General features: G+C 44.1%; 1 long non-coding RNA gene across 1 annotated transcript in view; it reads right to left on the bottom strand.

Moving 5' to 3' along the window:
* Positions 1-458: 458 nt before the first annotated feature.
* Positions 459-21951, bottom strand: part of LOC120585529 (uncharacterized) — a 73598-nt gene continuing 52105 nt past the window's right edge. The window contains exons 10-11 of the long non-coding RNA XR_005648398.1: positions 5114-5413; positions 459-1424 (exon numbers count right to left, since the gene is read on the bottom strand). This is a non-coding gene — a long non-coding RNA (uncharacterized LOC120585529). The remainder of the gene's footprint in view (positions 1425-5113; positions 5414-21951) is intronic.

Genomic DNA, 21951 nt, shown 5'->3' with positions numbered 1-21951 from the left:
TCCTCTTTGATTTTTCCCTTTGTCAATTATACCTTTAACCATGTTAAGTATATTTTTGAAATTTTCAAAATTTAGTAGAAATAAAATTCATGTGATAATTTCAATAAAAATTTTGACACGATAATCTCAGCACGGTGAATAGTAACTATTACATGTTAATTCTTCCATGTTTTTAGAATAACATTGAAATGGCTTTACATTTTTATATAAATTTAGGAGAAAATAATATTTATATGGCATGTCATCTTTTTACATAAGTAAATAGCCTGTCTCAATTTTCAAGCCCTTTTCTAATGTTCTTCACTCATGTTTTATGGTTTAATTCTTATTGCTATTTATAGTATTTTACAGTTTTCTGTGATTTATTTGAATGGACTTATTTTTTTTCGGCATATTTCTATCAGGTTATCGCTGATGCCTTAGGTTGGTTTTTTCAAAGGCAGACGCTGAGACAAGGGTTCATATCCAAGTAATTTATTAAGATCTGAGACACCATTTTCCTCCTGAAAGGGTGTCACCACACAGAGGAGCCATCTCAGCCCGTGGTGTGCGTGGTTACGACCCTGCAGTACAGCAGCCCCTCCCGGTGTGCGGACGCTTGCTTCACAGGACGCGTCATCGCCACCAACTGTGGGTGATGTCACCGAATGCCATGGCCTTTTTGGATCCGGTAATCTGATTAATCGAGTACTTGATCTTTAGGCAGTGGTCTTTATAACTAACTTCTTTTGTCTTCAAATATAATTTGTTGATATTAATATAGTAATAGTTTCTTTTGGTTAATATCTTCTGGGTACCTTTTCCTTCTGCTATGTCTCTGAATCATCGAGTTATTGGGTCTAAGTTGTATAGAGCTGATTTTTAAAAATATAACCTGACTATTTTCACTGGTGAGAACAATTCACTTACGTTTGCTGTTGCCATTACTGTCTTTGGAACTCTTTCTACCATCTTATTTTGTGTTTTGCCATTTGATCTGATTTAAGGTTTGTTTTTTTTCTTTTCTCTATGCTTTCAGAAATTAGACCTCTATTTTTTTCCCAACAGTTACCTGAAAATTTTAATACCGAACTTGAAAGTTAAAAATTAAACAACAGTAAAAAAAAATTTCTCTCTATATTGTTTTCAAACAACAAAAGATGTCAGAAGACTCTCATCAACTCCACCCGATCATTCATGCTATCGTCGTGCTCGCTTTCATATCTGTCTGGCTTAATTTACTTGAAAACATAGACAAAATTATTTTACGCGTTCAGTCTTTGTGTTGACACAAAGGTTTAGCAGGTGAATTTCTTTTTTACTCATTTAATGTTGTATTTCACACTCTCTCCAAGATAGTTTTCCTTCTTTTTGATGTTCCTTGAGTGAATATCTGTTGGGAATAAACTCCGTATGTATTTGTCCTAAGTTTTTTCGCCTTCGCCCTGGAAAGAGAATAAAAACGTCCCATTATTTTTTCTCAACCCTTTGAAAATTTCCTTTCACTCTTTTCTGAATGTCATCGTTAAGAAATGTGCTGTCAGTTTTATTCATGTGTAGATTTATTTTTCTGTTGCTTTTTAAGGATCTCTTTACCTTTGGAGATCTGTTAAGAAACTATGGTGAATCTAGGTATTGATTTCATCTTTTTTTCTGCTTAGCACTCTTTTATGTTTCTTGAATATAAGGATTTCAAGAAACAAGGATTTATGTCTTTAATCACTTACGAAAAATCTTAGGTTTTATCTCTTTAAATAGATTCTTTCCTTCGTTGTCTCAATTCTCTTTTAAAGTCTTCTTGGTTTGATTAAAAATTTCATGATAAATGTATTCGATTATATTTTTCATTATGTTTTTCTTGTCATAAAATGTATTTGTTCTTTTTATTATATATGCCTCTTTCTCGTATTTTCTATGTTACAGTTGTTCTCATTCGCTGTGGCTAATTTCTTTGTGCCTTTTAATTTTAATCGTAAATTTATGGTCAGTGGGATTTTTCTGTGGAATTTTTTACCTGGCCTGAAATGAGAGCGCATCCCTCTTCATGCTGTTTATTCTGTCCTTTCTTCTTACTTGTTTCATTTTACTTGTCATTTGCTATGCATGCTATATTTTGTTTGCTTTTCGATCAGCTTAAGTTCATTTCTCAGCTTGTGGTTCCCTAAACCACAAAAGTAGTAGAAATTTGGGCTCCACACCAATACATATTTCTCAGCGGAAAGCCTATTGTCCACTGCCTGCTTGCCCACGGAGTGTACCAGCCAAAACAAACAAGCTTCTTTGTCTTCTACCTTTGTCCACAAGCGACTTTCCTTGGTTGCTGCTATCTGTTTGTTTTGTTTTATATCATCTCTTTAACGAATATTTTAGCCCTTTTGAGTCTTAGCTTTGTTCAGAAGCTTCACTTTCAACCTCTATCCCCTCTCCTGGGTCCAAGGCCTGGTCTCCTGGGGAATTTTCCTGGTTTTCTGGAACTTATTCTGCATGGGAGTTAGAGACTTCAACTCTATTTCCCAATCAGTTTTCTAACTCTTTATTTTATTTTATTTTTTTTTACCCCAAGGGATTCCTTTACATTATAGCAAACACATTAAAAATGATTTGTTTTATTTTATCCACAGAGGAATGTACATTGGAGTGAAGCTTTTCAGGGTATGCATTCTGCATTATTACTAGAAATACAAGTCTTAAGTTTTTCATTTTAACTTCATCTTTGAGTTCTCAAAAGGATATTTTTAAATCTCAAAATAGTTATAAGTGTTGTTTAATTTGGGGATTTATTGAAGGGTCCTTCAGTTTCCCCAGTTGGGGGATTTATTGGGATTTCTTCTGTGGTCTAGTAGCATATCATTAATTTGATCAATGTTTAAAGGGAAATGAAAAGGATGAAATATTTTTAAATGTCGATTATCATTCTAATAATTAAATCGGTTAACCAGAATTTCCTATGTCCTGACTTATTTTATATCTAATCACTTGTCAAAAATCGAAAGTGGTAAGAACGTGTCCCAAACTGTTGTACTGTTTACTTTCTTCTGTTTTCTCTGGCCCTTTCTGCACTGTGTATGTCAATACCATATTATTTGCTATTTAGATTGTTGTCCTCTTATAAATTCAACGTGAATAGCAAATTTTACCTTTCTCACATTTACTTGTTTTGTTTTGAAATTATGTTTCAATGGATATTTATAGTCTCACTCCTTTATTTCGTTCCTGTTTGCCCACCCTTCTATTACTCATATTTTGCTGTATTATTTTGGGTTATCTTTTGTGTATGGTGGACATTTAGATATTCTGGAGTGGCCAAATTTTAATCTTTGTGCTTTAACAGTGAGTTTAGCCTTTTTAAAAATATATGTTTATATGCGTAATATTTAGTCCTGTGGACTTTTTCTTTCAAGCTCTGTTTATTTTGTGCTTTTAGTTTCCTTTTACTTGTCTTTCTCTATATAGATATTTTGTTTGCTTAGTTTCTGTAGTGATTTAGAAGTCACCCTGTTTTTATGTTTCTACTGATTGCTTAAAAAGTCACATTTTAAAAACACACTGCAATACGTGTACTTAAATTTTCCACATCAGTGCAGAAGTGTTAACCTTTGACTCTCTCTTATGAAAGATGAGAAACGTAGCATGATTTACTTCCTCTCTTGCCACCAACCTCACCCCATGGGCCTAGTTTTAATAAAAGATAATTTGTACTTTTAAGTCAAATTGATATGAATACATACTATAGATTGTCTCTTTGAAAAATTGTTTTTTTAACAAAATATTTACATGAATTTTTACAGCTGTCGATTAAATTAAACAATGTTCTAATAATTTCAGTGCTAACTTCCTCATTTTTGTGATCTCTATCTTAATTCATCACTTGTGCGACTGGAGAAATTCTTTTTCTCAGAAGTGAATGTGGGCCGTGTATTTTCTAAGACTTTGCATATGAAAAGAAAACTTTCTGTTCTCAAAGCACATGACCAATGATCCAGCTGAGTGTAGGGTTTCTCGTTGGGACATTTCTCTAAAAAAAAATTATTCCTCCCTTCCCCCTCCCACCCCAGGCATTTCGCAATGGAAGGACAGGTTTTGTTTTGTTTTGTTTTGTTTGGCCCTGATGGTCTTTTACTTTGATCACTGAAGAAAATATCTCAGGTTAGGGATCCAGATATCCTTGGAGAAATAGTGGGGTTCTCAGAACCCTGCAGAACTCAGTTAGGGCCCTAGCTTCTCTCGCTATTCTTCCCTGTGTCTTCCCTCACAGGAGAAGCCAGCCCTGATGGATATGGTGTACATTTGCAGCTGCCCTCACTGGACACAAGGCACGGCAACGCTGGGGTCCACCTCTGTCAGGAGCCATCCTCCCCGCAGTCAGCTCTCGGCTTGGTTTGAACTGCCCGCGCCAGGAGCAAGCTTTGCAGCCCTGTCATTCTACTGCTGGAGCCTGAAACGTATGTTTGAAAAAGAGCAAAGCGATTTGAGTGCTACGACTCTATCGGGCTACAAGTTCACTTTGTCTTTTTATTCAGCTCCTGATTCAGGTAACAGAAACTATTTTATTTCCCATCCCCGCCCTCCTACATTCACATATACCTCCGAATCTGACGTTCACTCTTCATAAAAAGAGATGTACGACCAGCCTCTTAAGTCTTGGCAACCCCAGCACAAAATAAAAACTCCTTGGCATAAAAGCAGATCCTATAAATCCACAGAATGTCTCTCCCATATAATGCATGGAATAATAATGGCCCTGCTTTGACTTCTACTGAATTGCACTTTGGTTTTCCATGCTATCTGCCCTTGTGAATCATCTTATGTAAAGAGAATCATCTTATGTAACTCACAAATGTGGTCGCTGTAGACTGGCACGATAGTGATAATCACATTGCATAGTAATGCTGTCAACTGTCCCTACCAGCCCTCCTAGGTATCAGAGTGCTGTCCCCCGTCCTGTGAGGGAGTGACATCCTCTGTCTGGTGTGGGGTGGACAGCCCCTATGTAATCTTCCCACCCTCTGGTTTTCATCCTCCTATTCTCCACGCGCCTCTTCGTTACTGGCTGCACATTGCAATCAAGCCTGCTCATTTCCTTCCAATTGCCTACTTTTCCTTCTAATTACTCTGCCATACCTCAGTGACTTACTGAATATGACAACATGCACAGCGGGGGCTGGTTTAGGGCATGAAACAAAAACTCGTGGGCATAAAAGCAGACCACATGTATCCATGAAATGCCTCTCACATAGACTCTGTGGAGTGATGATGGACGTGCTTGGCTTTGTGACCTTCCGTATCGGCCGTCCGATACTGACATCCGGTTCACTCGTGTTGAGATGGTGCGGACTCCACACCACGCCATTTGATCACCTTTTCGCACGTGACTTAGGTGTGTGTTTCGTTTTTCCTCCAATCGCCCTCACGCAGGAAGCCACGATGGTCATTCCTTCACCACCGAGTGACATGAAAAAGAGAGAAACACACACGTGTCTACATTTGTTTTGTATGCATCTCAGTAAACTTTAAGAGTATTTCCGTAAGGCTTTTCCAGTAAGTCAAAATTCATTATCACTGTATTGGCAATTTTTATCCTATTTAAGTTTCTAAAGTATGAATTGAGACCCAAACAATCTGAACCTTTTAATAGACAATTATTGTGTTTCTGTGATAGTCAATTTATATTCTTGAATCTTTACATAGTTTGGTTGAGTTTCTATGACTTTGCACAGTTATTTGTACTTATCAGTGGATGTTTACTGAGTGCTTATCATCAGTCAGATCCTTCCCTACGCATTTCATGCATGCTACCTCACTCCATTTCACATCGGATTTCCAGGACAGGATCAGCATCACCTTTTTATAGACGAGAAAACTGGGATCCAATGCATCTCACCGCTCTCACTGTTAAATAAACTCCTAATATGAGCATTCTGGGTAGACGGGAAAAAAGAGACCCAATCCTTAATTGCACGATGCTAACCTCAAGCATAATAATGCTGTGAAAACATGTATGCGTGTTTTATTAAATAGACAAATACCTCTGTCATGCACTGTTTTTACTTTTTAATAAATATTTATAATTGACAAATAGTAACACTTAATCTTCATAACAACGGGATGAGATAAGTACTATTATTATCTCCATTTTACAGATGAGAAAACCGAGGCACAGAAAAATGATAATAGGTCCAAGATAACTCGGTAGGTGCCGAAGCGAGTCCAAATCCTGGAAGACAGGTTTCCGTATCCAGCCCATTGAAGTGTGAAGTTAAGTTGGCACAGGCAAGTCTACGCCGAGCGGTGACTGGTCGTGTCCTTCTTCACAGTGCTTTCTACGGATTTGAGAGTTTTGAATTTTGCATGCAGCGTATCTCATTGAGAAAGACAATGCTTCATGCACCTTTGCTCAGGTTTTTAGAAAATATAGTAAAGGATGAAAATCAAAGACTGGCAGACCAAGGTAAAAGGAATGTTCATGGCTTCCTCCTTCAGAAAGGACATTTTCTAAGAACGGATTATTCACCTGGGGGATTATCACATTTGAATGGAAGATATTCATGGAATTATTAAATTTGAAATGAAAGGGCAAAGAAGAGAAAACTATCCAGAAGCAGTTTTCTGCAGAAAAATCTTACATTATCTTAGCTTCAAACCTTACATTTCTACATGTTCAGCAGTTTATTTTTGAATAAGTGAAATAAACTCCATCACACGGGATGCGTTATTAGAGGTGGCGCCAGAAAATGCATTTAACATTTATCCTTTTCATTTTGTTTTTTTAACTGTTTTGTAGCTCCCTGCTTGTCCTTGGGGTTTGTGTCATTGACCACCCTGTCAGTCGGCATCTGCCCCTGTGGCAGGCCAAGGGGGCTGTGGTCAGATGTATATATTAGCGCAAGTCACAGACCGTGTTTGATGAGGACCCTTGTCCTCAGGCACAAAATCAGCCTTGTGGCTTTTTAAGGAGGTGTGGCAGGGCCAGGGGAGGGGGAAAAATACCCAAGATGCCGCATGCTTCTAAGGGAGCGAGACTATTGCAAGGCGCAGCTGTGGTGTTATTTCCCGTGCACCTGTGACAGCAGGTGCAAAAACGCTGGCCCAGGAAGTAACCGCAGCGGGGCACAGGGCTTGTCCCCTGGCTGTCTGGGAGACGGGACTGTGGTTCAGGCCTCTTACCTCTAAAGAGAAGCGACCTTGGCTGGCTCGTGGATGACCACACCTGACCCGCCTGTGAAATACGAGTGTCTGTGCTTTGTGGGAAACTGTAAGTCAAAATGGAGACTATGTATTTAATATTTTACTTTATTAACAAATAGTTTTTAGGTTATCCACAGAGAGATATACACCTAGTCAAAATGCAGAGTTATGCTATCATCAAATAGACTTTTTTGGGGGGAAGGTTCAAAATGCTAATATTCAGGTGACGTTGTTGGTACTTTGAATGTATTCGTCAGCAGCCTGGAGACAATAAGAGGTCAGAGGAGGTAAAAAAAGGAGTCCATCAATGCTGATTCCGAAAGAATATACTCCACTATTCATCGTTTATAGTTTATTTCACCGTTGAGACAACAGTCTAGTTATGGCGGAGAAATGCACCCTCCTCTCTCAACAACTGGTCCTTCTAAAAGTGACAGGGACATGTGATCGCGGGAGAAGCTTGCTTTTGAAGATGCCGGATGTTTGCAAGGGGATTTTTCGATGGGGCTTCTTCCTGGAGAGAATGGCCTGCTGGGGCGGGGTCTGCTTAGCCGGCAGGGAAGAGGTGGGTGATTTTTCTCCCCACTCCGCACCCACACAATATTTGTGGGAAAAATATTTGGAACGTCCAATTTTCCTGGGGGTGGGGGTGGGGGAAAAACTCCAGAGGCTATTATTTAATAAGTTAATTAAAATGAGGCGGCATCTGTAGCTGAACGAGATTTTAGTCTACTTTATGTACAAAACGCCTGACATGTGAGCCCACATACCATGACACACAGCTGATTAAATTTCCGATTTTCAACCATAACACAAAATTTCCTCCTTATTTAGTTTACTCTCGTTTCCTTTCAGAATCCATAGATTAGAGGACTCCCTCTGGTGGTTGAATAAAATATCATTTTTATCTGAGTCATGCCTAACCAACAAAAGAATAAAAAGCTGGCATCTATATAGAATAACTTTTCGGAGAACCTGAAAAGGTTTTGATTTTTAAGAATATGACACCTATCGGGGTATTGATGGTGATGAAGAAGAGGGAGGAGAAAGGGCAGGAGGAGGAGAAGCAGAGAGGTTCTAGAACATTCTGGCCTGGGTATATCGGCTCAATCACAGATGAAAACAGCTCGTCAAACACAGGCAGAGAAGGCAAAGCAAATTACGCATTTTTTTTAAAGGGCACAAAATTCAAAGACAAACGAGATCCCAGAAAGCACTATGAAAACTGAAAAAAACCATTCCGGGGTTCACAAACAGTACCCCCAATTCCTAAGCGCTTAAATCTCAACAAATGCAGCATCCACAACAAAAAAGACACTAGAAACTCTTGCCTTTATCGCTACGTCGTCTCAACAGCTTCACTCCGTCTAATTTTTTGGCGAGCTTGTATTCGCCCCGAGCGGAACTATGACCGCCTTACCGGAGGAGTCACCATCTGAAATCTGCTTGGTGGAAGGATTTATTTTCCCCTCATTCCTTCCAGTTCTCTTAAGAGAACAGAGTTTGTTTTACCGCTCAGTGGGGGAATGAGGCTGCCGTCGGTTTTCTTTAGAGAAAGCACCCAAGGCCGTCGCCGCTTGCTGGATCGTGGGCTGTGCAGCTAAAAATTCTCTTACGGGGAGCATGAGAAACCCCCGCCATTGTCAAGGTCCCTCATCAAGTGCATTTTATTAGCTGATGACATAGTATGGCGGGAGACATGGTGGCACGCAGGGTGTTCTGGAAGCGGAGAGGCAAACCTTCCAGGAACCTCCTGTCCGTCACTCCCACCTCCACTCAATTCTCTTTGCTGCTTTTTCTAAACGGAGGCCTAAGGGACGCCATAAGGAAAATGTCACATTCTTCTCCTCCTCTGGACCCGAGAGGAATGGAATTTTATGATCAATACTTTAAGAAGGAAAAAAAAAAACAATCTAGTGGGGAAGAAGGCTTCTGCGTATAGGAAAATAAAACCATTTTTCGGGTATGGAAGATCAGCTTTAAGAGCTGGAGCCTTCTCGGAAATCATCCAACCACCTCGCGCGAGGACACATTCGCCCCACCTCGAGGCCGCGTGCAGTTATGTAAATTTACACCTTCATCTGTACGCGACCCATTCCCAGGACAATCACAGCAAAGAGGAGGAGGGGACATCAGCCTCACCAGGTCCCTCGCCGCGACGTCCCCTTCCCTGGAGAGCTCCGGTGGGCTATGAACTGAACCATCCAAGAAAAACCCTCGGAGCTATTTGCACATTGAAGAGCAAGACTGAGATTGAACATCACCCCGGGACGGAGAGTTGGCAGATGGAAGGAGGCGGCCACAGGGGCCAGAACCCGCCCTCCAAACGGTTGTTTCTCCTCCGTCCCTCGGTCAGTCCCCTGCGTCAGTCCCCTGCGGCCTGTCCTTCCCTGAGGGGTCGCGACAGGATGCGTGCAGAGCAGTGTTTCTGGGGAGGAAACAGCATCCTAAGAGCAACCGGGTTTGGGGAGCGTTTCACACGATATTATTGTGAATGGAAAAGAAGTAGGAAGGGGAGGGGAGGCATGGCTCTGGTGTTAATATCTTTTTCTATTGAATCTAAGGGGCATGGGGAGGGGAGAGAGGGGGAGGGAAGAGAGAGAGAGAGAGAGAGAGAGAGGGAGAGAGAGGAGTCCCAGAAGCCTGGGCGGGGGGCCTTCCTCAGCATTCCACTTGCTGCCTGTGAACATGGCCAAAGTGGGTAGACAGACACGGGGGGGCCCTGGAAGCCATCACAGGCCGGAGGGGGGACGGGCGTGTCCCCCACTGTCCACACCCGCCTGCACACATTACAGGAAACCACTGTAATCAGCAGCGGACTCTGTAAGTCTAGTAAGTAAACGACTAATAAGAGGATCACTGTGCACACACGCACGCACACGCATGCACACGCACACACAGGCGCGTGCACACGCACACGGAGCTATACGAGGGCTTCCCCAACGCTTAAGTATATAGAAACAAGTGCTGGTGTCCACATGCCCGTGTCCAGCTCTCAGCGATCACAGGCCTGAGTAACGGCCCGCGCGGGGAGGCCCCAGATGGTGACCGGGCCGCGCGCTGTAACCAGCGGCGCGGCCTGGGGCTCACGTGCCGGGCTCTGCAGCGACGCTCCGGGCCGAGGCCCACACGTTGGCGGATTCAGAAGCACCCAGGTCATCGAGCTGCACACGCACGATAGTCAAAAGACACCTCCCCACCTCTTGGTTTTCTTCCCGTCGTCCTCTGTCCCCTTCGCCCAATGCTGTTGTGGGGACGCGTCACCATGTCACCGTCTCCATCCTTTGCTCCGAGCTGGAGAAAGGGGGTGGCGGCAAGAGAAGCGAGAGGGGCTGTCGCCCGGGCTGCGCGGCTCCAGGCCCTCGGGGGACACCTCCCGCGACCCCCACGCGCGCGCCCTCAGACGCCCCCTGAAGTCTCCGGGGGCCGCGCCCGGCCTCACCTGCAGGACGCTCTTCCTGCGCCCTCCCCGACCGCCGGCTTCGGGGGCTGCGGGCTCAGCCAGGCCGGGAGGCGCCGGCCGGGGCCTCGCCCTAGCGCGTGACCCCCCTGAGCCCAGGACCAGCCCCTGCCGCTCCTGCTCCGCCTGCTCCTCTGCCTGGTTCTCCCGCTTTCCCTCCACGACCCGGGCGTGCGTTGGAGTCAAGAGACTACACGCAGCTCCTGTCAGGCCCTGCCCGTGTGTGCCCGTCGCTGCCATCAGGGACCTGCCTCCGAGGCTTGGCTTTCTAGGGAAGACATCTGCCAACAACCGGCTCCAGCACAGATGAGTCACAGCGGCCGCGCCCCGCCCAGCCGGCCTGGTACCCACGCGCCGGAGTCAGGAACGAGACCGCTCCTCTGCCACCTGCCTGCCTCCCCGCGCCAGCCTCGGCAGCGAGGTCAGGACCCCCAAACCGCCCCTGCCCACCCTCTGGGGCTCGCTCTACAGCCTCCGGCAAGACGTCAGCAGGCCCGAGGCCTGTTAGGGGACCCGCATCCAAGCGTGTAGCTCTAAGCAATCTACCATAAAAACGCCTAGAGCGTGGGTGAGGGACACAGTCCGCAAACGGTAACACCGCGTGCCTATGGTGGGGGAGCGGCAGCAGCTTCGCATCTCCGTTCATGCAGTAGCAATGTCAGATATGCACTAAGGAAGATCTGCGGGTCCTCCCGAGGTTCGACCAGCTCCCAGTGCGCCACTGCACTGTAAAGCATCCACTGGCACGCTGGCTCAACAAATAGCTCGTTGAACACACCATCACTTGCGCTTGGTGGACGCAGGCGACAGGCGTGGCACCACGCCTCCCGAGAGGAAGCTCGGATAATGAGATCCTATCATCTTCTAGATATTTCCCCTGTGTCTATATAATATATGCCCATCAAGATAAACCAGGGGTAATTCAGCGTGGAGAACCGGCACACACCAGTGTCTGCGGCTTTGTGCTCCTGGTGCTCTCTGCGAAACAGCCTTCTGAACTCTGTCCCCAAGGACTAGTGCCATGTGGGTGCACAGCACAGGCACCACAGGCTCCTGCCGCTAGGTGCCCTCAGGTCGGTAGAAGGGCAGAGTGAGTCTGCTTTTAATCAGAACGTCTGCTGCATGGCCACTAGGCAGGAAAGTCCTTTTAAATGCCAACCTTGGCTTCTCCTCACTGGCTACGCGAGTTCGCATCCATTTTCCAGAAACGTTTGATGTCATCCGCACTGACCGTTAGTTCCGGGCAGCATGTAACTCTTCCCCTGTATAAAGTTCTTTCGCCTCCTAAAGAAAAATCTAACAGGCAAAGTGACTTGATGGCTTCCGTTAACGTTCTCTTTTGCAAACAAAAATTCTCTTTACAATAGTCAGGCTTCACTGACAGCGAAACCAGTGCCTCCATCCTGAGTTGGTCACAGGAAGATTTGCATAAGCGTCAGACTTTCTCCCAAATTATGTGTCTGCCAAGAGCCACTAAGCTCAGTCACTGCCAAGTGATTCATTCCCTGCAATGCAGCCTCGCAGCACGTGTGGTTAACTGCATGTCTCCACGGCTTCGAGCCAAGCCAGCGTGCACTGTGGGGCTGTCCTTACTCTCCCCAAACGATGAATGTCCACTGTCCCAGGGCACGGGTCTGCGGCTTCAGTCCCCAGCCTCTGGGCTACTCTCACATGTCACACAGCAAATGACAGAGGCCACCCATCCCCAGGGCGATTTCCAAAAGGGTAGCTGGAGCTCCCCGCCTCCCCCCACTTAAGAAATCATGTCAGAAATCAAACAAGTGACAAAGAGAAGGGTCACCTGGGGCACAGTATGCTTTGCCTTTAAAAAGAAAACTACGTAATATTATGAACTTCAAACATTAGTCACTTGCAACATATTTCACAATGAATCTCAACGCACCAGTGTGTTAACCGACGTTTTTGAAAAATGTTGGTTCGTAGGCTTCATGGTCCAGCCATGGGATTTTTCTAGCATTTTACACACATCGTTTCATTCAGTTCCCAGAATGTTCCCGGAACGTGGGAGATGGACATACTATTTCCCTCACGTGGAAAGTTCCTTTCCACTGTATATGATACTGTGAGTCAAGTACGCGTTCTGGGTGACACAGGACGTTTAAGCATCTGCCGCACGAATGGAGGGAAGGAGGAAGGAGCAGGGAGCGGGGGTGGAGGGACGTTTCTATGATTGAGTTTGCAAGGCTCCCATTTAAAGACTTTTCCTTTACTGTTGACTTTTTCACCCACAATTAGGAAATGGTGTTGTTACACCGGTATTTTACAGTCTGTTCTATAAATTTATATTTCCTTTGTGGTGCTTTATAGGAAAGACGAAGACACCGAATTTACATAAATTCTGGAAACACTGCATATCATGTCCGTCTCATGGACTCACGATGCCCTTTCCTGCATTCGCGGTGCCGAAAAGCCCTTCGGTGAAGAATCGTGTTTAATCTTGTTTCGCTTGTGTTATTTTTATTTGACCGTAAGAACCTTTTTTCTTGTTACACCTATTATCGGGGTGTGGATCTGGGTCTTGAGAAACACACTTGTAAAACTGTTACATGAGCTGTCAGCTGTCTCGTGGTTCAAATAACCGAACTCCCCATAGCTATTTTACTCACTCGTTTTTATTTGAAAGGAGAAAATAAGCAATATCTTATGAAAATCTCTGATAAAGGCCTCTTCCTGGAGACTGACAGGTCTAATGAAGAAGAAATAAAAATGAGAAAGGAACCGTTCGGCAGGCATGGAAGCAGTAAATACTGCCGACGATATAGCTCAGATCTCGGCCAGGAATTACTACCAAATACAGTAAATTTGAATCACTGTGAAGAAAAAACATCAATGGCTGATATGCAACTTCCCTTCCTGAAAATGTGCAGTTTTCAGAGAAGCAGCTACAGCAAATTCTGCCGATTCTCACTAACAGTGAACAGGGCTGGAAGCTCAGGAGGCCGTGGGGGACACAGACTCGGCCTGGGACGTCCCTTTCCCCAGCCGGAGCGAGTGAAGAAAACAAGCAACCATTTTCCAGCACGCTGCTCTTGTTGGTTTAACGGTGCCGATCTTCTTAAAAGCCACCTATTTCTCCAGCAAGGCAGTGGGGAAGGGGTTTTTTATAATCGAGAGCCGCTGGGAGCAAGGGCGAGCAATTTCCACAGATGCGAATGTGGTTATGTGAGAACCAGGAAACCAGAACCGGTGGCCTCAGCCAACGAGAAGCCCAAGGCCGCAGACCGGCCCTGTCGCTCTTCTCCGACCTGACTTCTCGCCCCTGTCGCGATCTTCTTGGGCTGCTACGAGAAAATCGCTCAGCCTGAGCGGTTTCCTTTCTCACCGTCTGGAAGCTGGAAGTCCCAGATGAGGCAGACTGGGGGTCACGGATGCTCTCTTCCTGACCTTCGTGACCTTCGGGCGGCCACCTGCTCACCGCACGCTCACGCTCACGTGGCTTTTCCCTGAACGGATGCTTTCTCTTCCTCTTTTCGGAAGGCCATTCATTTCATGGGGGGGGGGAGGGAGTCCCACCTCGTGACTGCCTCTGAACCGAACCGCCTCCCAAAGGCCCAGCTCCAAATATCCCCCCAGTGGGAGCCGAACACGTGCAATCGTGGGGACACAGACGTTCAGTTCCTAGCAGCTTGCTAGCGAAAGCGGGTGAGCAGTCCAGAAAAAAGGAGGGGCTTCTTCGTACTCCCGGTGAGGACGCGTGCAAATCTGCTCCCCCGCCCCTCCCCTGTCACCCCCAATCCACGCACGGGAACTCACACAGCACGCCGCGGCAAAATCTGGGGCATTTTTCCCAGCACGGATAGAGAGCGAAACATACAGAAAGAAAGCCTCCCTTAGGCACAGCTCGTTCCCCGTCTGCCTCAGGTGCAGCAGGACTGAATGTAGGTCTAAGTGTGAAAGATGAATTAAACGGACGTCAGGTGAGCAGAAGCGAGAACGACGGGTAATCTACACTATTTGGGAAGCAACAGCGGTCCTGCAGGCTTCGCTTTATTTGAAGATGAACGAAAGCAAAACAAATTTTTTTTTTTTTTAAATATAGCAGAATCCTACAGTATTTGTCCTTCTGGTACTGGCTTATTCTAGAGATCTACTGGACAGCATTGTGCTGTACGATACAGTAATAATACTGTGTTGTGCACTGAAAAAAATCTGTTGAGATTTCATTTTTTATGGCCGAGTAATATTCCACTGTATATTTGAGCCATAACTACTTTATCCAACTGTCTATTGATGGGCACTGAGGTTGCCTCCGTACCCTGGCTAATGCGAATAGCGCTGCAGTGAAGATAGGGTGCGTGAATCTTTACAAATCAGTGTTTGGGTTTTCTTTGGATAAATATCCGGAAGTGGAATTGCTGGGTCATGTGCTAGTACTATTTTTAATTTTTTGAGGACCCTCCATACTGTTTTCCAAAGTGGCCGCACCAATTTGCAGTCCCACCAGCAGTGCACGAGGGTTCCCTTTAGAAATTGTTAAATAATTTCAACTTGCAGGTGAAAGTCTTCTACATGAAGAAAAAATATTGACTAAAAATCACTTAAGTGTTGCAAAGGCAACAATTACAAAATTTATATTTTAAAATGTAACTGCCCAATATCAGTAAATAACTACTTAGAAGAAAAGAAACATACTCCATTGACAATAGCAATTGTTATTCAGTAGCCTTACAGACATCAGAATGTCCGTAGCGACAGATGGGATTACTTGTGCCTTTTTTTCTTTTTCCTTCTTTTTAAAATTCCTGTACTGCCTTGAAAAAAAATGTATTAATTTTATTATCAATAACTGAAGATATTTTCTAAATTGAAAAATAAAATACATCAACAAATGTTACCATCATATTTCAATAAACGATCAATCAATAAAGGCTCACTTAGTTGTTTTTATTTTATTTATTGCTTATTATTATTTCTTTTAACTTATTTACTATTTTTTTAGTACTGGAAGACTCTTTAGAAAATGTCTAACTCAAGCCTTCAGGTTCAAATAGAAAATTCAGCGCCTGCCAGTTTACGGGGTTTGTTTAAGGTTTCTAGTCAATGCCAAACTTGGAATGAAAATTCAGGACTTCCAATTTTGAATCCACATTTCCTATACTTTTACCTAATTTCTCTCACCCACTTCACTAATAATAATGTCTTAGCTACTAACGGTGTTTGTGTAGTTTAATGTAGATACAGCAGTATGGATAAAATATTTCCTTTAACTCCCATTAATACTTTGAGCTTGGAGTCCCGTTTTATTGATGGAGAGCGAGGGACTCGGGCTAGCCTGGCACCGAAAGTTCTCGCGTGTGTCTTTGCTCGTCTGATACTGACTACTCTGCCACAGCCAGGAGACACTTACTTTCTGCCAAGTTGATAAAGCTGAAAACGAGGAAATGAGCCCCTTCCAGCGGCTCTCCTTCGTGTCCACCTACGAACAGAAACACACAAAAGCGACGTGTCCTTTCTCAAAAGCGCATGCCCTCCTTGCCACTCGCGAAACTCTTTAAGCAGAGTGAGAGGCTTTGTGGCGAGATGCTGGATAGTGTTTATTGGTGATACCAATTTATAATCACGTTTCCATGATCCCAATCCACAGACTTGGCTGAGAAACATACAGGTCCTTCTTTTAAACCTCGTCTTGATTCCTACTTTAGCCAAACGTAGCCACCATGCCAACATCATTAATATAATAGCGAAATAAGTTACGAAGTGCCAACAATTAGCACCTAGGACAGTAAGCGGTGTGAGCCGGCTCCGATGACCTCCCCATTGCCAAACCCACTGATCAATGCTCCATTTTCAATTTATTCATCAGCTAGAAGCATCAAAAAGGACTCTTCACTTGGTTCTTAAGACACGCACCTGACCTTCTTCCCCTCACCGGCTGTTCCTGCTCTGGTTTCTCAGACTTTCAATGCGCACGTGCCTCACGCTCGGTCGCGTGACCTCGCATCAACCTACCTCCATGGCATTGGCGACTTTATCCTGATCCATGCCTTTCAATAGCGCCCTGTCATGGACAACATTCAAATTCATATCTGCAGCTCACGATTCTCCCCTGACCCGCATATTCACATACCTAGGCTTCTAATGTGACACTCACAGTTGAGATGGACATTCCCCAAACAGAGCTCTTCTCCTCTCCCAAAGGCTGCTCCCTCCCTCATCTTGGTTAATTGAATTTCCATCCATTCAGGTGCTCAGATGAAAACCCTTGGACTTATCTTCTGTACACCCTACGTTCAATCCAATCCGTTAACAGATTCTGATGACTCAGTGCTCAGGTTACCTGTAGGATGTAACCCCTCCTAACACCCTCACTGTGACCACCCTAGACTGTCACTGACTTCTCGCACCTGGATTAGTGCACCGTCTTTCAAACTGGTTTTCCTGCCTTCACTCTCGACCCGCTCTAGTCTGTGTTAACAAGGCAGCCAGGGTGATCATTTAAAAATGGAAGTCGCGTGGCATCGCTTTTCTGCTTGAAACCCTGAACATAAAATAAACATGCATATGCAAAGCCCTGCACATGAAATAAATAACTGCCCACGTTAGAGCACGAGACAGATTCTTAAATGTGCCCACTAAGCCCTGTGCACCTGCCCCCACCATGCTTTTCCACCTTGATGCTTCCGCTCCCGGAAGACGGGACAGACCTTTCACCTCGGGGCCTTCGCACCTGCTGTTCTCACAGCCTGCATCCAATCTGTTAGCAGATCCCGATGGCTGTATCTTCAAATCAGTTCTAGATTCTGATCTCTTCTCTACACAAAAATGTCCTCACGTTTCCTCCCCCAAATATCTATACAGTTCACTCTGCTCAGACCTCACTCAACCAACGAGGCCTAAACTCAGCGCGACCCCCGACCCTCTGGGTGTGCCTCGACTCCCTGGCGTGGCTTTATTTTTCTTCGTAGCACGTATAACCTTCTTACATACCACACGACTTAATTATTTATTATGTTTTATGCCTCGCTCCTCTTACCGGAACGGAAACTCTGTAAGGGCAGGAACATTCGCTGTTTTGTTCACTGCTTTAGCCCAGTATTCAGAACTATACCCGGCACACAGTAAATCAGTACATAATTGAGTGAGTGAATGAATGAATCTAGTTGAGTAGCTCATTAGCATAATGGGATTTACAATAGGAATCGTGTACTTCCCGAGGACCCTGGTCTTAACATCAATAAATAACATCTTACACGGCACAGCATCTTTCCTATTGTTTACATAAAGTGTTTTTTCTTTTCCTATAGGTCTTTTTACGGGTACAGTTAGCAAAAAGGTTTTCTAGAGAAACGAATACCTCGTTTAAAGCTGAGATGATCAACAAGGTCTTTCCTGATAGCTGAATGCTCGTCGAACCCCATGCTTGGTGTGCGATTCCCCGGAAATCAGGTGCTGTCATTTCACCCTGCTTCCTGTCCTCAGACAATCTGTTAACTGATCCTATTCTTTCCCTTTGCTTATCACAGTATAGTTTAAATCGATCACCTACAACACGTACCTCAGGGTATAATGATCTAGCTTGTCACTCTGTCCTGTAACCTCTGCTCCGGGTAGGTTCTCCGGTGCTGCACTTGGAGGCTACAAATGTAAATTGCACCGAGGTGGTTGCCCACATGACACTGGAAGTATTTAGACCATCTGCTGAGTGTAGGCCGAAAATCGCAATTAAATTTTTGTGTCAAAAAGTATCAATTTGTGACAATTCTTGCTGATTTGTGGAGCGTACAAACTTGCCTTCAAAGATATCAAATTGGAGAAATGAGCCAAGATTATTTTAAAAATAGGTCTGTCTTGAGAAGCTTAAAAATGTGACTCTGTGGATGTTTGGAAGACCTGTTTTTAAAGAACAGGTTTTAAAAATATTATTGCATGGAAAGTTTTTTTCTTTCTCCCCTTCCAGATGTTAAAATACAAAGGATTTCAAAAAACAGGAACTGGTAAAACAAAAACCAATATTGTTTAGTTCTAAAATTGAAGCAACAGCTCGATTCTCTGCAGCATTCCAACTGCAATGTTTTGAGGAATCATAATGGACAGTAGCATTTTAAGCTGACACTGTGGGACCTGATGTTGCTACAAACACAGAAAGCAGGGACCGGGGCCACTACGACCTGCTCTCTGTGTCGATGGTGCCAGGAACGATGGAAGCCCAGAGTTACCCCAAATTCTCTGCAAGGTGAGTCAGGCCATGACAGGTTGGAGGCCCAATTCATGAACGGTAGAGACTCAGCTGCTAAAGCAGAAGCCTAGACCTGGCTCACACATCTGCCTCTGGCCGGGCTGCATTTGTTTAGGGTCTGTCTGTCTGTCTGTCTGTCTTTCTCTCTCTCTCCCCCTCCATTCCTCTCTCATCCCGCCATCATCACTCAGATACATTTCTAATTGCAATTTGCAGAATCTCAGTTTTAGCTCCTCATCAGACCTTTGTGTTAGCAGAGGCGCATCCGCCTGTATTCGGCTAGATACCTGAGTATTATTCTACTTCATCCTCGTATAGATCTACATAACACGTAACTGAAAAAAAAAATACTGAGATGTTTCACTATCTACACTGCGTTCCTCTCCGAGCGCAGTGAAAGTCTCAGCGATTATAAATTACTAGGTCGCTTCATTTACACAAACACAACAACAGAACAATCAAAGATGTTTCCCATCAGCCTGGCAAAATGCTTCCCAGTCCTCAACTGGCATCTTAGTACCGTGTAAAAGACTGAATGACGAAGCGAAGAAATGAAGCGCTAAATAAAGAGCTGCTGGGGAAGGGAGCTGCTTCCCATTTCGTTCCAGGCTGTTTGCATCACGGAGCTGGGCGCTCCCAGTGACCGGAGGCATCTCTGCTTCCTGCCTGTCCCCCTCGTGTGCTCTGCATCCCTGGACCGGACAGACCTTCCGTGAAGCGCTAACTGGCCAAATTTTCCCGGATGCGCTGAGTGGATATTTCATGTCCTGAGGATGTTATTTAAGGAACAACTTATAAGCACACCACCAAAACCGTCTTTTTAATTTAGAAGAGTCGGGTAAGTTTTAAGAATCATTACAAAGCTATATCTCTACCTAACAGCACACACCAACACAAATCACAGTACATTACAGGTGTCCGTGTTTTAAAAAATAGAAACCAGTAAAACTGGAGAAATAGGTGAAAGTGGTCAAAAGGTATAAATTAACAGTTATAAGATAACTAAGTCCTGGGAATGTAATATGCAGCACGGAGACTATGGTTAACGATACTGTATTGTATATTTAAAAGTTGCTAAAAAAGTAGTTCTTAAAAGTTCTCATCACAAGAGAAATATTTGTAATTCTGGGGTGAGGGATGTTAACTTATTGTGGTGATCATTTTACAATATGTATATATCAAATAAAACTAATAATGCTATGTGTCAGATAGCTGAATTAAAAATAAATAAAATTAGAAGAAAAATCAGTCAAATTTCGGAATGCCCCTCCAATCTTGAAATGGAGAAATAACAATTTTCAAAGATTTGTAGATTGCTCTATACATTATTTTGAAACTCTTAAACATTAAAATACATCATAAAACTAAAAGGCAATTAATAAACTAGAAAAAACATTTTAGCACAAAAGGGTTAATGTAGCCTAACATAATGATATTCTATAAATCAATATGAATAGTCTGGGAGGAAAAGGACATGAAAAAGAATTTTACCAAAGAAGAATTAAAGATCATAAGTAACGTATAAAATGTTCAATAAACATATGAAAGTTCGGATATACTAGTAACAATAAAAATAAAAATGAAAACCAATGGTGCAACAGTATTTTTTACGATGGCCTAGGTTATGATGTGGCTTCACATGAATCCCTATATCTCAGTGATGTAGCACCAGAAAATTGATCTCTTATCAATCTCTTATCAGTTTATCACAGATCAGGGGGGTGTCCTGTTTCACACAGTCGTGTAGGGGTCTAGACTGAGGAAGGGCCCGGTGATGTAAGGCTGACCCGGCCGAAGCATTCGCCCTTCTTAGCCAGTGAAGTGTGAGAAGCTGGAAGAGAATCACACATCATCTCTTCCTTGCCTTGGCCCGAAGCAACACATGTCACTTCTCAGAATTTCCTTGGCTGGTACTAGTCATGTGCCTTTCCCGCTCCAGCGCGGCTCCCCCTGCCAGCCTCTCGGATTGGCAAAGATTAAGAAAAGAAAGAAAGAAAACCTGGGTTGATCAAGATCTTTCTTGTTAAAAGACCAGTGCGAGCAAAGGCAAAGAGACATGACACCGCTTGACGTGTTTGGAATTCTGCTTGGCTGGGAGAGAAAGGAAGGTAAGAAACAGCTCGCGGGGTAAGGAGAGGCTGGCTCCCTGATAAAAGTCCTTGAAGAGATTTTAATTCCGAAAATAGTGGGGATTCCTGATGATTTTTAAGCAGAAGAGTGCTATGGTCAGATGTGCGTTTCGAAACTTGCTCGGCTGCTGTAAAAATGAATGAATGAATGAATGAATGAATGAATGAAGTGGAGGTGGGAAAACTGGGGCCTGAGAGAAAAGGAAGTATGATTTAAAACGAAGAACGCCTTCTCCAGAACACATCTGGGGACGCCTGGCATGGTAACTCACCAGGCGGAGATCTAATCTCACGTCCGTTTCATACAAAAACTAGGCATCGAAAGCCAACTTAACCGAATGTCAAGACTCTAAGTTAATGCTGCAGCAGGTACCAGAAACTGCAAACCCCCTTCCCTAGCTGTGTATAGTGCCACATCTTATCCTCACGAGTGACATTTATCGGGCGCTGTGCCCTCCTTCCAGTTTCTATAATGAGATGGGTTCCGGTAAGCTGTGGCCTCTACTAAGCCGGTCACCTGCCACGGTCGGCCTTCTCTGCTTCCCAAACCCACGCACTCCGTGCAAACCTTGTCTCGCTCACAGAGGAAGGAGGTTCTTGGGTGCCGTCTGCTTGCCAACACCTTCTTTTTAAATTCTTCTTCTCTGTGGCTTGTTCATTCTTTATCTCTACAGAGTTACTTCAAAGCCCTTTTGATATTATTTGCCTTTCCTTCTCTACCGTTCCTCCAGCTGATTTAACATCCCACATGAGAGGGACAGAGTGGACGGCAGGAGCGACGAGCATAGACTGAAGCCCGACAGCCCGATTCAAACACTAGTGCCACCATCTAATTACCCCTGAGCTCGGTCATGAGCCTTTTGTATCTCAGCTTCTTCTAAAATGAGGATAATTTTAACACCTATCTGTGGAAGAAAGTTGCAAAAATGGTTTCAGTTCTTTACTGGATCCATCCACACAGCACTTTGTCTATGGAACAGTAAAGCAAATGGCAGAAAACA

The sequence above is a fragment of the Pteropus medius genome, unplaced genomic scaffold (assembly GCF_902729225.1).
Source record: "Pteropus medius unplaced genomic scaffold, Ma_sr-lr_union100, whole genome shotgun sequence".
Lineage (NCBI taxonomy): Eukaryota > Metazoa > Chordata > Mammalia > Chiroptera > Pteropodidae > Pteropus > Pteropus medius.
Note: the sequence above shows the minus strand (reverse complement) of the source record. Positions and strands in the feature narration are given on the sequence as shown.